A 15,418-nucleotide genomic window follows, 5' to 3' on the forward strand; every position below is an offset into this window, starting at 1 on the left:
TCTCCTCTCTCTGTCTCTCCCTCCCTCTCTCTCTCTCTCTGTCTCTTCTTTCTCTCTCTCTCTCACTGTCTGTCTCTCTGTTTTTCTCTCTCTCGTTATCTTTCTCTCTCATTCTCTCGCGGTTGTCCCTCCGTATGGCTCTCTGCCCTTTTATCTTCTCTCTCGCTGTGTCTCCCTCTCTCCTCTCTCTCTATCCCTCACTCCACCTCTCTCTCTCTCTCCATCTCTGTGCTGTGCCACTCTGTCTGTCCCAGGTTTCTGTCAGTATGCAGCTGTTGCTGGGAGACCCTTGCTTCAAGACGTGAGTACTGGCCCGTGCCTCTCGGAGGGGTGCTGCCCTCTACCGCCCTCTGTCGATCTTGGACGAACTGACGGGCTCGGGTTGTCTCTGCAAGTGAACTTGGCATCGTGAAGCCTGTCCCTTGCTCCCCCCCCCCCCCCCACCCACCACACACCCCTGCCCCTCTCTTCCACCTTCGCCCCTCGCTCTCCTTTCCCTCTCCCTCTTCTCCTGGCCCAGCCACTGAAAGGATATTTGGAGGGCAGCCACCGACCGGGCGGAGGAAGGGTGGCAGCCTGTTGGCGCACAGGAAGATGCCACAGTCAGCAACCACGGCAACGAGTGGATGGTCGTTTTTCCTGTTCGTACAGTTGCCGTTGGTGAAGGGATGATCTCGCACCCCCTCACGGCCTCGCACCCCCTCGCCCTTCCTCGAAACAGAGCCCCGGGGGTCTTCCACATCCACTCGATCCGCAAGTGTCCCCTTCTTGCTCTGGCCGCTCTGGGGTTTCGAAGCTGGCGCCCATGGCTCAGCTGAAAGTGGGTCGCCCTGACACTCTCAGAGCAACACTGCCACTCCCAGGCGGCATGTGGTATTGCGCGCAGGCCACTCGCGCCCTTTCCTGCCCTGGACAAGGCCATTTGGCCCGTTGCGTCCATGCTGGTTCTCAGTGGGGCAATCCGCCTGTCACCCGCTTACCCCCCCCCCCCCCCCCCCCCCCCCCCCCCCCCCCACCCCCGTCAACCGCTCTATCCCCGTGTCCCTTGGAAATTGTTCAGCTCTTCCATCCCTCCTCGTGGGCAGCGAGATCCAGTTCATTGACGCTCGCTGGGGATGATCAAAACGTTCTTCCTCGCATGCCCCCCCCCCCACTCCTCGTATCTCGTGCCCTTGAATCAGTGTCTCCTCCTGCCATCAGCGAATGGGAATAGATTGTCTCTGTCCATCTTCTGGATACCTGTCCTAACCTTGCCCACCTCGATCCACTCTCCCCTCAATCTCCCTCCTTCCAAAGTGAACGACTCCAGCTCCTCCATCCCTCACCTTGTACCTGAAATCGCTGGAACCATTCTGGTAAATCTCTCTGCCCACCCACTCCAGGACTCTCACGCCCTCCCTAAAGTGGGGTGGCCAGAACTGGACACAGTGCCCCAGTTGGGACCTAACTAAGGCTGTCTAAAGTTTCAGTACCACCCTCCTGCTTTTGTATTCGATTCCTCGATCCCTGAAGCCTGAGGGTCCCTTGGCGTAAAAACCTGCCAAGGGCCTTTGCGAAAGTCTGATCTTACAGAGCCACGAGGGGGGGGGGGGGGGGGGGGGGGGGGGGGATTGGTCACCGTGCTGATTATTTGCCAATTTGTCCCCTCCAGGCCTCCGTCACAGGTCAAGCTGAACACCATCATGGGCAGTGAGGACTCGCTCGAGCCGGACTGTAAAGGAGACGCTGGAGGGGAGAGTGGAACCCACCATCCAAACAGGCCCAACTCCCTGAGGCTGCCCAAGAGTAGGTCGCTCATCATCGGTTCAGGTAAGAGATTAAGTCTTACCCTCCGGGACTGGGTGGGACAGTGGGTCAGACACTGTCCTTTCCCCCTCTGGGACTGGGTGGGGGTCAGACACTGTCCTTTCCCCCTCTGGGTCTGGGTGGGACAGTGGGTCAGACACTGTCCTTACCCCCTCTGGGACTGGGTGTGGGTCAGACACTGTCCTTACCCCCTCTGGGACTGGGTGTGGGTCAGACACTGTCCTTTCCCCCTCTGGGACTGGGTGGGGGTCAGACACTGTCCTTTCCCCCTCTGGGACTGGGTGGGACAGTGGGTCAGACACTGTCCTTTCCCCCTCTGGGACTGGGTGGGACAGTGGGTCAGACACTGTCCTTTCCCCCTCTGGGACTGGGTGGGACAGTGGGTCAGACACTGTCCTTTCCCCCTCTGGGACTGGGTGGGACAGTGGGTCAGACACTGTCCTTTCCCCCTCTGGGACTGGGTGTGGGTCAGACACTGTCCTTTCCCCCTCTGGGGCTGGGTGGGACAGTGGGTCAGACACTGTCCTTTCCCCCTCTGGGACTGGGTGGGACAGTGGGTCAGACACTGTCCTTTCCCCCTCTGGGACTGGGTGTGGGTCAGACACTGTCCTTTCCCCCTCTGGGACTGGGTGGGACAGTGGGTCAGACACTGTCCTTTCCCCCTCAGGGACTGGGTGTGGGTCAGACACTGTCCTTTCCCCCTCTGGGACTGGGTGTGGGTCAGACACTGTCCTTTCCCCCTCTGGGGCTGGGTGGGACAGTGGGTCAGACACTGTCCTTTCCCCCTCTGGGACTGGGTGTGGGTCAGACACTGTCCTTTCCCCCTCTGGGACTGGGTGGGACAGTGGGTCAGACACTGTCCTTTCCCCCTCTGGGACTGGGTGGGACAGTGGGTCAGACACTGTCCTTTCCCCCTCTGGGACTGGGTGGGACAGTGGGTCAGACACTGTCCTTTCCCCCTCTGGGACTGGCTGGGGCAGTGGGTCAGACACTGTCCTTTCCCCCTCTGGGACTGGGTGGGACAGTGGGTCAGACACTGTCCCTTCCCCCTCTGGGACTGGGTGGGACAGTGGGTCAGACACTGTCCTTTCCCCCTCTGGGACTGGGTGTGGGTCAGACACTGTCCTTTCCCCCTCTGGGACTGGGTGTGGGTCAGACACTGTCCTTTCCCCCTCTGGGACTGGGTGGGACAGTGGGTCAGACACTGTCCTTTCCCCCTCTGGGACTGGGTGGGACAGCGGGTCAGACTCTGTCCTTTCCCCCTCTGGGACTGGGTGTGGGTCAGACACTGTCCTTTCCCCCTCTGGGACTGGGTGGGACAGTGGGTCAGACACTGTCCTTTCCCCCTCTGGGACTGGGTGAGACAGTGGGTCAGACACTGTCCTTTCCCCCTCTGGGACTGGATGGGGGGTCAGACACTGTCCTTTCCCCCACTCTGGGACTGGGTGGGGGGTCAGACACTGTCCTTTCCCCCACTCTGGGAGTGGTAAGTAATAAAGTCAGTAATATGATAGTCTTGTCGGCTTACTGACTGTTACTGTTGCAAACGCAGCTCCTCCAACCCTAACCTTGTAACTAAAATCCCCTCATTCCTGCTGCCGTCTGGTAAGTCCCCCTCCGCACTCTCTCCAGGACCCTCACCCCTCCCTGGAATACCGTGCCCAGACCCGGACACAGTACTCTAGTTGGGGCCTAACCAAGGCTTTCTACAGATTCAGCACAACTTCGCTCCTGTTGTATATCAGCTCTAACTTTCTTCAGCAAGAGGGACAAGGCGAGTCCTATCGCAGGGGCACATTGCAGAGAGTGACGGTTCAAGGGGAAGGCCCATTAACACCGCCTGTGGGGTAACGAGGGAGGGGTAATCAATGCCACTTTGTAACCCCCTCACACAAGCAGCTACTGCACCCTCTGGGAATGTGTAGCCAGGTATCAGAGACGGCTTTAGACAGCACTCGGGAGAATGAGCCCTGTTCTTCTTCCGAATAATGTCGTGGGATCTTTTACTCCCCCTCAGACGGTACCCACCTGATTATATTGGGAGTGTCAAGTCGGTACTGTGGGTATCTCCAGAATGGGAGGCAAGAGTGAGTTATGGAGTGGTTATGAGCTTCGAAGGAGGCCATTCGGCCCATTGGCTGCATGCTGGCCCTCTGCCGGGCAATCCAGTCCGTCGCCTGCTCCATCCCTGTAGCCCTGCGACATTCGTCCCCTCGTTGAGCGAGGCTAAATGTGCCACGTTGGATCCTTCACGTGCCCTGCGGTTCTGGGGTACACTGGATTGGGAGGGCCATCGCCCTGTGAGTGGGAGGCGAGGACAGGGCCCAGTGATTCCGGGATTGACCCTGCTCCTCTGACCCATCAGGTATCTGCGAGGACCCGGACAGTGCGGCCACCACCCCAGAGGAGTCGGGTCAAGGTCGACAGGCCCGCATCTCCACCTCCAGCTTCGGCAGCCTCTATTCCAAAGTCTCCGGTGGGTCAACAGCGGCTACCTTGGCTGCTCCAGTCAAAGAAAGAGAATGGTTTTCTGGGGGGGGGGGGGGGGGGGGGGGGGGGGTCAGGAGAGGGTGCCTGGAGTCGCAGGGGACCTGCGGGGGGGGGGGGGGGGGGTCAGGAGAGGGTGCCTGGAGTCGCAGGGTAGGGCGGGGGGGGGGGGGGGGGGGGCATGGAGGTGGGAGCTGATGGGCCTTCAGGATTATGAAGAGACTCCCTCGGCATTGCGGAGGCCCCAAGCTCAGGACAAGCCTCCTGCCATCTCTCTGCCTCTCCATCTCTATCTCTCCACCTCTCTGCCTCTCCATCTCCCTCTCTCCATCTCCCTCTCTCCATCTCTCTGCCTCTCCATCTCCCTCTCTCCACCTCTCGGCCTCTCCATCTCCCTCTCTCCACCTCTCGGCCTCTCCATCTCCCTCTCTCCATCTCCCTCTCTCCATCTCCCTCTCTCCATCTCCCTCTCTCCATCTCCTCTCTCCATCTCCCTCTCTCCATCTCCCTCTCTCCATCTCTCTCTCTCTCCATCTCCCTCTCTCCATCTCTCTGCCTCTCCATCTCCCTCTCTCCACCTCTCGGCCTCTCCATCTCCCTCTCTCCACCTCTCGGCCTCTCCATCTCCCTCTCTCCATCTCGCTCTTTCCATCTCCCTCTCTCCATCTCCCTCTCTCCATCTCCCTCTCTCCATCTCCCTCTCTCCACCTCTCGCCCTCTCCATCTCCCTCTCTCCATCTCCCTCTCTCCATCTCGCTCTCTCCATCTCGCTCTCTCCATCTCGCTCTCTCCATCTCGCTCTCTCCATCTCGCTCTCTCCATCTCGCTCTCTCCATCTCGCTCTCTCCATCTCCCTCTCTCCACCTCCCTCTCTCCACCTCCCTCTCTCCACCTCCCTCTCTCCATCTCCCTCTCTCCATCTCCCTCTCTCCACCTCCCTCTCTCCATCTCCCTCTCTCTGGTTTAGCTGGTTTAGCTCACAAGGCTAAATCGCTGGCTTATAAAGCAGACCAAGCAGGCCAGCAGCACGGTTCGATTCCCGTACCAGCCTCCCCGGACAGGCGCCGGAATGTGGCGACTAGGGGCTTTTCACAGTAACTTCATCGAAGCCTACTCGTGACAATAAGCGATTTTCATTTCATTTCATCTCCCTCTCTCCACCTCGCCCTCTCCATCTCCCTCTCTCCATCTCCCTCTCTCCATCTCCCTCTCTCCATCTCGCTCTCTCCATCTCCCTCTCTCCACCTCCCTCTCTCCATCTCCCTCTCTCCATCTCCCTCTCTCCATCTCCCTCTCTCCATCTCCCTCTCTCCATCTCCCTCTCTCCATCTCCCTCTCTCCATCTCGCTCTCTCCATCTCCCTCTCTCCACCTTGCTCTCTCCATCTCCCTCTCTCCACCTCCCTCTCTCCACCTCCCACCTCGCTCTCTGCATCTCGCTCTCTCCATCTCGCCTCTCTCCATCCCGCTCTCTCCATCTCGCTCTCTCCATCTCCCTCTCTCCATCTCCCTCTCTCCATCTCCCTCTCTCCATCTCGCTCTCTCCACCTCCCTCTCTCCACCTCCCTCTCTCCACCTCCCATCTCGCTCTCTCCACCTCCCTCTCTCCACCTCCCTCTCTCCACCTCCCTCTCTCGACCTCCCACCTCGCTCTCTGCATCTCCCTCTCTCCATCTCCCTCTCTCCATCTCGCTCTCTCCATCCCGCTCTCTCCATCTCCCTCTCTCCATCTCCCTCTCTCCATCTCCCTCTCTCCATCTCCCTCTCTCCATCTCGCTCTCTCCACCTCCCTCTCTCCACCTCCCTCTCTCCACCTCCCTCTCTCCACCTCCCATCTCGCTCTCTCCACCTCCCTCTCTCCACCTCCCTCTCTCCACCTCCCTCTCTCCATCTCCCTCTCTCCACCTCGCTCTCTCCATCTCCCTCTCTCCACCTCGCTCTCTCTATCTCTCTCTCTCCACCTCGCTCTCTCTATCTCGCTCTCTCCATCTCGCTCTCTCCATCCCGCTCTCTCCATCTCGCTCTCTCCACCTCCCTCTCTCTCTCTCTCTCCCTCTCCATCTCTCTCTCTCTCGGCCTCTCCATCTCTCTCTCCATCTCTCTCTCTCTCCCGGACTGTCCATCTCTCTCTCGGCCTCTTCATCGCTCTCTCTCTCTCAGCCTCTCCCTCTCTCTCTCTAACTCCCTCTCTCTCGGCTCCTCCTCTCTCTCTCTTTCTCTCTCTGCCTCTCCATCTCCCTCTTTATCGGCTTCCCCATCTCTCTCTCTCTCTTTCCCTTGAAGACATTGCTTATAACCTACGTGCTTGACCAAACGATTTGTTCATCCAAAGTAATGCCACTCAGCGTGACAATCGGTGTTTTATACTGTACCTGTGCAGCTCCCTGTGATTTGCCATCCGAATGAGGAGTAGGATCAGGCCATTCGGCCCATCGATTCTGCTCCCCCGTTCAATAAGATCATTGGATGATCTGATTCTGACCTCAACCCCACATTCCAGCCGACCCCCAATAACCTTTCACCCCCCATCTCGTTAATCAAGAATCTATTCAGCTCTGCTTTAAAAACAGGCATAGGAGCAGAATTAGGCCACTCGGCCCATCGAGTCTGCTCCGCCATTCAACATGGCTGATATTTTTCTCATCCCCATTCTCCTGCCTTCTCCCCATAACCCCTGATTCCTCTTATTAATCAAGAACCTATCTTTCTCTGTCTTAAAGACACTCAGTGATTTGTCCTCCACAGCCTTCTGCGGCAAAGAGTTCCACAGATTCACCACCCTCTGGCTGAAGAAATTCCTCCTCATCTCTGTTTTAAAGGATCGTCCCTTTAGTCTGAGATGGTGTCCTCTGCTTCTAATTTTTCCTACATCCTCTCCACGTCCACTCTATCCAGGCCTCGCAGTATCCTGTAAGTTTCAATAAGATCCCCCCCTCATCCTTCTAAACTCCAACGAGTACAGACCCAGAGTCCTCAAACGTTCCTCGTACAACAAGCTCTTCATTCCAGTGAACCTCCTCTGGACCCTTTCCAAGGCCAGCACATCCTTCCTTAAATACGGGGCCCAAAACTGCTCTCAATACTCCAAATGGGGTCTGGCCAGAGCCTTATACAGCCTCAGAAGTACATCCCTGGTCTTGTATTCTCGACATGAACGCTAACATTACATTTGCCTTCCTAACTGCCGACTGAACCTGCACGTTAACCTTAAGAGAATCGTGAACAAGGACTCCCAAGTCCCTTTGTGCTTCTGATTTCCAAAGCATTTCCCCATTTACAAAATAGTCTGTGCCTCCATTCCTCCTTCCAAAGTGCATAACCTCACACTTTTTTACCGCCTCTCCAATTACTGGTCTCTCCAATTCTCCCACCAGGGGAAACATCCTCTCAACATCCACTCTGTCAAGTCCCCTCAAGATGTAAAATGTTTCAATAAGATCCCCGCTCAATCTTCTAAACACCAGACAAAACCCCAGCAGCGACTTGGACACTGGACAGAAACCTCAATATTTTATTTTAATTTTGTAATATTGTGGGGAAACCTTGCTCTGAGAGATTTCACGCTAAACAGGGGTTTGGAATATTAATTCTTTGTTACTAACACAGTATTAAAATATCTTCAACATCACACCAGAAAGTAACATCACACCATAAGCAATGATAATTAATACAGTGAATACAGTAACACTTAACTGCTATCTTTACTTCCACGCAAACAACAGGAACACAAATCTCAGCTCTCAATCCACTATTAAATACCACTAGCATTCAGGAATACTGGCTTTACAGATCTGGGGCGGGATTCTCCCTTACCCGAGGACTCCGGAGGCCAACCCCGCCTCCAGGTCCCGCCGGTAAGGACCTACTCTAATTTACGCCAAAAAACGGGCAGCCACTTGGCCCATCGCGGGCTGGAGAATCGGCCGGGGGGGGGGGTGGGATTCACGCCACCTCCCCGGCAATTCTCCGACCCGGCGGGGGGTCGGAGAATCCCGCCCATGTTCTTCGAGAAACAGAGAACTTTTCACACTGCTTTAAAGACAAGATCTGAATCCTGTCTGAAACATGCAGAAACGCTGGCTGTATGTCTTCAGAAGATGCTCCAGCTGGTTTGTTCACCTTTCCAACCACACTGCCCTTCTGTCTGCTAACATACCTTTTCACTGACCTGCAGGGAGCATTCTGCTTGACCTCTGGACACAATTTCCTTCAGATCAGAACCGCGCTGACCTGCTTTCTTCAAATAGCCTGCTGCCTTAGCTCCACCCAGGAATGGCATCCTCTTCCTAAACTGAAATCTAATTAACTCCACAGGAAATCCCCGTAATCTAAACAGCATTCCACTAGCCCAAGCTTTTTATGATGCTCTAGTTACACCCCTGGCTCCCCAACCTTTCAAACTGGGATTTTTTACAAAACGTGACCACAGCAGTCGCACACCAACCCAGACCTTTTTTAAAAAATAAACATTTTATTGAGATATTTTTGGTTTTACAACAACGACAAAATAAATAACCTACATAAGTCTATAAGTTCAAAACCCCTGATTCCTCCCTTACAGGTCCCACCTATTATTAACCCCCTACTCTAAGCTAAACTAACTCCCCCCCCCCCCCCCCCCCCCTTCTGCTGAAGTTGACGAACGGTTGCCCCCTCCGGGTGAACCCTAACAGTGACCCTCTCACGGCGAACTTGATTTTCTCCAAACAGAGAAAGCTAGCCATGTCCGATAGCGAGGTCTCCGACTTCGGGGGCTTTGAGTCCCTCCAAGCTAATAGTATCTGTCTCCGGGCTACCAGGGAGGCAAATTCCAGAACGTCTGCCTCTTTCCCCTCCTGGATTCCCGGGTCTCCCACACCCCGAAAATCGCCACCTCTGGACTCGGCGCCATCCTTGTTTTTAACACCGTAGACATGACATCTGCAAACCCTGCCAAAATCCCCTCAGCTTCGGGCATGTCCAGAACATGTGGACATGGTTCGCTGGTCCTCCCGCACACCTATCAGGGGCTGTTTAGCACACTGGGCTAAATCGCTGGCTTTGAAAGCAGACCAAGCAGGCCAGCAGCACGGTTTGATTCCCGTACCAGCCTCCCCGAACAGGCGCCGGAATGTGGCGACTAGGGGCTTTTCACAGTAACTTCATTGAAGCCTACTCGTGACAATGAGCCATTTTCATTTTTCATTTCCACTTCTACACGGGCCACTGTCATGTGAGCCCGGTGAGCGACCTTAAACTGTATCAGGCTGAGCCTGGCACATGTTGTGAGCAGAGTCAACGCGTCCGCCCAGAGACCATCCTCCATCTCTCCTCCCACCTCCTCCTCCCACTCACGCTTCAGCTCCTCAGTCTGCGTGTCCGCTGACCCCAGGAGCTCCTTATAGATGTCGGAGACCTTCCCTTCTCCCACCCACACTCTGGAGACTACCCTAGCCGGAATCCCCCTTGGCAGTAGGAGCGGGAAGGTGGAATCCTACCCAGACTTTTAACCCTCACAGCAACCAAATCCCTAAAATCCAATGTATCAGAAATTCCTACTTTCGTCACAATTCTTCCTGCCAAAGTTCACATCTTCCCACATTTTACTCCCATCTGCAGAACTCTTTGGCACGTCCGTTCAATGGAGCAATAATTAGAAATTACGGCCGAGATTCTGCGTTCCTTCACGATCAGTGTTGATTGGGGGAACGAGGTGGAGGGGAAGCGAGGTGGAGGGGAAGCGAAGTGGAGGGGGAACGAGGTGGAGGGGAAGCGAGGTGGAGGGGAAGCGAGGTGGAGGGGAAGCGAGGTGGAGGGGAAGCGAGGTGGAGGGGGAATGAGGTGGAGGGGAAGCGAGGTGGAGGGGAAGCGAGGTGGAGGGGGAACGAGGTGGAGGGGGAACGAGGTGGAGGGGGAACGAGGTGGAGGGGGAAGCGAGGTGGAGGGGAAGCGAGGTGGAGGGGAAGCGAGGTGGAGGGGAAGCGAGGTGGAGGGGGAAGGGAGGTGGAGGGGAAGGGAGGTGGAGGGGAAGGGAGGTGGAGGGGGAGCGAGGTGAAGGGGGAGCGAGGTGGAGGGGGAAGCGAGGTGGAGGGGAAGGGAGGTGGAGGGGGAACGAGGTGGAGGGGGAACGAGGTGGAGGGGAAGCGAGATGGAGGTGGAACGAGGTGGAGGGGGAACGAGGTGGAGGGGAAGCTCGTGCGGGGTGGGGGGGGGTCAAATGGACTGTCCCAGCCCAGTGGAATTGGGTTGAACGTTTGGCAATTGCAGTTAACCCATGCTTCATCCCCCCCTCCCTCCCAGGTTACAGCTCCGAGCACTCGCGTTGTGCCAGCCTCTCCGAGCCCATCCGCAGACGCAAACTATCGTCCAGCAGCAGCGGCTTCTCCTCTGGGCCCCAGCAGCGCGGCTGACATCGAGGGCGGGGCCAAGGAACCGGCGACGTTCGAGAAGCCCCCACTCCCCATTCGACCCTCCGATCGATCCTTAAGGTAAGGGAGGGAGGGGGGGATGGGCGGGCGGAGGAGGGTGGAGGGTGCGGCCTCCCTCTGATGTGTCAAACATGTTTCACTCTTGGGACGTGGGTGTGATTGCTGTGCCAGCCTTTGCTGCCCGTGCCTATTTTCACAGGGCATTTAATTCTTTTGGAATTCCAATTTCACCACCTGCCCTGGTGGGGTTCGAACCCAGGAACCCAAGAGGCCGGATCCTGGGTCTTTGGTCAACGTCAGGCCTTTGGCCGCGCCGAGCGGAGGGCTGGTGCGCACCCCCAAAGGGGTAAGTTTGCCTCGCCGGCCCGGGACGTAGAGCCGCCAACTCTCCGCCGCCACCTTCGAACACCAGGGCTTCCGCTGAGCCCTCACGACATGAAGTCTGACCACCCCTTTCTCAGATCGGAGCCAATTTCTCTGCTCCTCGCTCTGTCACTCTGAACAAGGACCTCTCCCTGGTCCCCTTCCCCTTTGCGACCCACTGAGCCCCAATCCGTCGGTGTCGCCGTTGGTTACCTGCACAGCCCTCTACTCGCCCCCCAGCAGCCTGTTCTCTTTACTAAACTGTCCCCGCCTGCCTTTGCCCGGTTTACAGGTGGAAGACACGGACGCCCGAGAGCTGCCCGTCGTGGGTGAGCGACACCAGGGTCAATGCGGATGACATCGTGGAGAGGATCGTGCAGACCCAGGACTTCACAGACTGCAGCGACTCCGAGGGTAGGGAGGCCTGGCGAAGAACCGGGCCTGCAATTCTGACAGGCCCCTCTGTCGCTCGCTGGCATAGGAGCCAGAATCTAAAGGGAGGGGAAGGGAGGGGGGGGGGGGGGGGGGGGGTGATTGTCACCAATAAAAGAAACCTTCTGATTGGAGAAGCCTGCCCCTAAAGGCCCGGTGACCTCTGAACTTCCCAATGACCCCCCCCCATCCTCCAACCTTGTCCAATCCCCACCACCGAGACCCCAATCATCTCCCCTCACATCTACCCCCTCGCCCCTCAATGCCCCGGCCTTCCCTACTCTCCCCGCCCTGGGAATGCCCCCTCCAATCACGGCTCTTCCCTTTTCCTACCGTCCCCTGGGTTTAGCCTCCGGAATTCCCTGCAGTGCCTTATTCCGACTGTCACTGGAGGGGTGACCTGTTGGCCAATCTAATTGGCTAGCAGGTCTCCAAGGTGACACGTCCTACCGAGTTAGGGGGTGGGGTGCAATGCAAGTGGAAGGGTTTCCCCCTGCCTTATGTCAATCAATGCTCATTGAGAGCGTAAAATGCTGGTAGCCCGGGGGAAGGGGGGGCTGGAGGGATCCATCCATTCAACCCATCATTTGAACCCATCCATTTGAAACGGATCATTGTCCACATTCCCAACCCCTCGCGGGAAAATGTCCTTCCTCATATCCTGCAACCCCCCCCCCCCCGCCCACACCCAGCCCACCCCCGCCCACCCCCAGCCCACCAACTGCTCCTCTTTCCCAAAATATCAAAGCTGTGTCCCCTTAGTGCTTGTATCATCAGCCCCATCGGAACAGCTTTTCCTGTCGCACATCTTGGCCGCCTCGATCAAATCTCCTTCGCTCCCAGGGGAATCCCATTTTCCCTAACCCTCACCACGGACCAGAAGTCCCAATCCCCGGAATCGCTCCGGAAGCTGGATGGAATCTGCCCCTGTACTGAATCCTGGTGGGATTGTCCGCATTGTACCCCCTCAATCCCCCACCCCACCCATCACTCGACACCCAGGAACCTTCGGCCCGATTCAGTACAGGTTACGGAGGGGGTCAGGCAGGCACATCACAAGGTAGCAGGGCTTCGTGTTGCCAATCAGAGTGCTGAGCCAGCCACAAGAGGAGGATAGCACTGGGTGGAGTGGCCTACCGTCAGCGGAAGGTGTGCGCAACTGATGGAGGGTTCAGTTTCAGGGATTGGCCAGGGCCACGGCAAATGGGATGACGGGGCAGTGGGCAGTGTGATGGGCAGTGGGCAGTGTGATGGGCAGTGGGTTGTGTGATGGGCAGTGGGTTGTGTGATGGGCAGTGGGTTGTGTGATGGGCAGTGAGTTGTGTGATGGGCAGTGGGCAGTGTGATGGGCAGTGGGCAGTGTGATGGGCAGTGGGCTGTGTGATGGGCAGTGGGCAGTGTGATGGGCAGTGGGCAGTGTGATGGGCAGTGGGCTGTGTGATGGGCAGTGGGCTGTGTGATGGGCAGTGGGCTGTGTGATGGGCAGTGGGCAGTGTGATGGGCAGTGGGCAGTGTGATGGGCAGTGGGCAGTGGGTTGTGTGATGGGCAGTGGGCAGTGTGATGGGCAGTGGGTTGTGTGATGGGCAGTGGGTTGTGTGATGGGCAGTGGGTTGTGTGATGGGCAGTGGGTTGTGTGATGGGCAGTGGGCAGTGTGATGGGCAGTGGGCAGTGTGATGGGCAGTGGGCAGTGTGATGGGCAGTGGGCAGTGTGATGGGCAGTGGGCTGTGTGATGGGCAGTGGGCTGTGTGATGGGCAGTGGGCTGTGTGATGGGCAGTGGGCAGTGTGATGGGCAGTGGGCAGTGTGATGGGCAGTGGGCTGTGTGATGGGCAGTGGGCTGTGTGATGGGCAGTGGGCTGTGTGATGGGCAGTGGGCAGTGTGATGGGCAGTGGGCAGTGTGATGGGCAGTGGGCAGTGTGATGGGCAGTGGGCTGTGTGATGGGCTGTGGGCAGTGTGATGGGCAGTGGGCAGTGTGATGGGCAGTGGGCAGTGTGATGGGCAGTGGGCTGTGTGATGGGCAGTGGGCTGTGTGATGGGCAGTGGGCTGTGTGATGGGCAGTGCGGTGGGCAGTGGGCTGTGTGATGGGCAGTGGGCAGTGTGATGGGCAGTGGGCAGTGGGCTGTGTGATGGGCAGTGGGCTGTGTGATGGGCAGTGGGCTGTGTGATGGGCAGTGGGCAGTGTGATGGGCAGTGGGCTGTGTGATGGGCAGTGGGCAGTGTGATGGGCAGTGTGATGGGCAGTGGGCAGTGTGATGGGCAGTGGGCAGTGGGCTGTGTGATGGGCAGTGGGCTGTGTGATGGGCAGTGGGCTGTGTGATGGGAAGTGGGCAGTGTGATGGGCAGTGGGCAGTGGGCTGTGTGATGGGCAGTGTGATGGGCAGTGGGCTGTGTGATGGGCAGTGGGCAGTGTGATGGGCAGTGGGCAGTGGGCTGTGTGATGGGCAGTGGGCAGTGTGATGGGCAGTGTGATGGGCAGTGGGCAGTGTGATAGGCAGTGGGCAGTGTGATGGGCAGTGGGCAGTGTGATGGGTAGTGCGCTGTGTGATGGACAGTGGGCAGTGTGATGGGCAGTGGGCAGTGTGATGGGCAGTGGGCTGTGTGATGGGCAGTGGGCTGTGTGATGGGCAGTGGGCTGTGTGATGGGCAGTGTGATGGGCAGTGGGCAGTGGCCAGTGTGATGGGCAGTGGGCAGTGTGATGGGCAGTGGGCTGTGTGATGGGCAGTGGGCAGTGTGATGGGCAGTGGGCTGTGTGATGGGCAGTGGGCTGTGTGATGGGCAGTGGGCAGTGTGATGGGCAGTGGGCTGTGTGATGGGCAGTGGGCAGTGTGATGGGCAGTGGGCTGTGTGATGGGCAGTGGGCTGTGTGATGGGCAGTGGGCAGTGCGGTGGGCAGTGGGCTGTGTGATGGGCAGTGTGATGGGCAGTGGGCAGTGTGATGGGCAGTGGGCTGTGTGATGGGCAGTGGGCTGTGTGATGGGCAGTGGGCAGTGTGATGGGCAGTGGGCTGTGTGATGGGCAGTGGGCTGTGTGATGGGCAGTGGGCAGTGTGATGGGCAGTGGGCAGTGTGAAGGGCAGTGGGCAGTGTGATGGGCAGTGGGCAGTGTGATGGGCAGTGGGCAGTGTGATGGGCAGTGGGCTGTGTGATGGGCAGTGGGCAGTGTGATGGGCAGTGGGCTGTGTGATGGGCAGTGGGCAGTGTGATGGGCAGTGGGCTGTGTGATGGGCAGTGGGCAGTGGGCTGTATGATGGGCAGTGGGCAGTGTGATGGGCAGTGGGACGTGTGATGGGCAGTGGGCTGTGTGATGGGCAGTGGGCTGTGTGATGGGCAGTGGGCAGTGTGATGGGCAGTGGGCAGTGTGATGGGCAGTGGGCAGTGTGATGGGCAGTGGGCAGTGTGATGGGCAGTGGGCTGTGTGATGGGCAGTGGGCAGTGTGATGGGCAGTGGGCAGTGTGATGGGCAGTGGGCTGTGTGATGGGCAGTGGGCAGTGTAATGGGCAGTGGGCAGTGTGATGGGCAGTGGGCAGTGTGATGGGCAGTGGGCTGTGTGATGGGCAGTGGGCTGTGTGATGGGCAGTGGGCTGTGTGATGGGCAGTGGGCTGTGTGATGGGCAGTGGGCAGTGTGATGGGCAGTGGGCAGTGTGATGGGCAGTGGGCAGTGGGTTGTGTGATGGGCAGTGGGCAGTGTGATGGGCAGTGGGTTGTGTGATGGGCAGTGGGTTGTGTGATGGGCAGTGGGTTGTGTGATGGGCAGTGGGTTGTGTGATGGGCAGTGGGCAGTGTGATGGGCAGTGGGCAGTGTGATGGGCAGTGGGCAGTGTGATGGGCAGTGGGCAGTGTGATGGGCAGTGGGCTGTGTGATGGGCAGTGGGCTGTGTGATGGGCAGTGGGCTGTGTGATGGGCAGTGGGCAGTGTG

The 15,418-nt window shown here is 57.9% G+C and overlaps 1 long non-coding RNA gene across 1 annotated transcript in view; it reads left to right on the forward strand.

Annotated features, from left to right (window-relative positions):
* Positions 1 to 252: 252 nt before the first annotated feature.
* The window catches only part of LOC119975401, a 28,713-nt gene continuing 13,547 nt past the window's right edge, over positions 253 to 15,418 (forward strand). Inside the window, exons 1-5 of the long non-coding RNA XR_005462757.1 lie at positions 253 to 301; positions 1,652 to 1,809; positions 4,172 to 4,282; positions 10,572 to 10,759; positions 11,355 to 11,476. This is a non-coding gene — a long non-coding RNA (uncharacterized LOC119975401). The remainder of the gene's footprint in view (positions 302 to 1,651; positions 1,810 to 4,171; positions 4,283 to 10,571; positions 10,760 to 11,354; positions 11,477 to 15,418) is intronic.

The sequence above is a fragment of the Scyliorhinus canicula genome, chromosome 13 (genome assembly GCF_902713615.1).
Source record: "Scyliorhinus canicula chromosome 13, sScyCan1.1, whole genome shotgun sequence".
Taxonomy (NCBI): domain Eukaryota; kingdom Metazoa; phylum Chordata; class Chondrichthyes; order Carcharhiniformes; family Scyliorhinidae; genus Scyliorhinus; species Scyliorhinus canicula.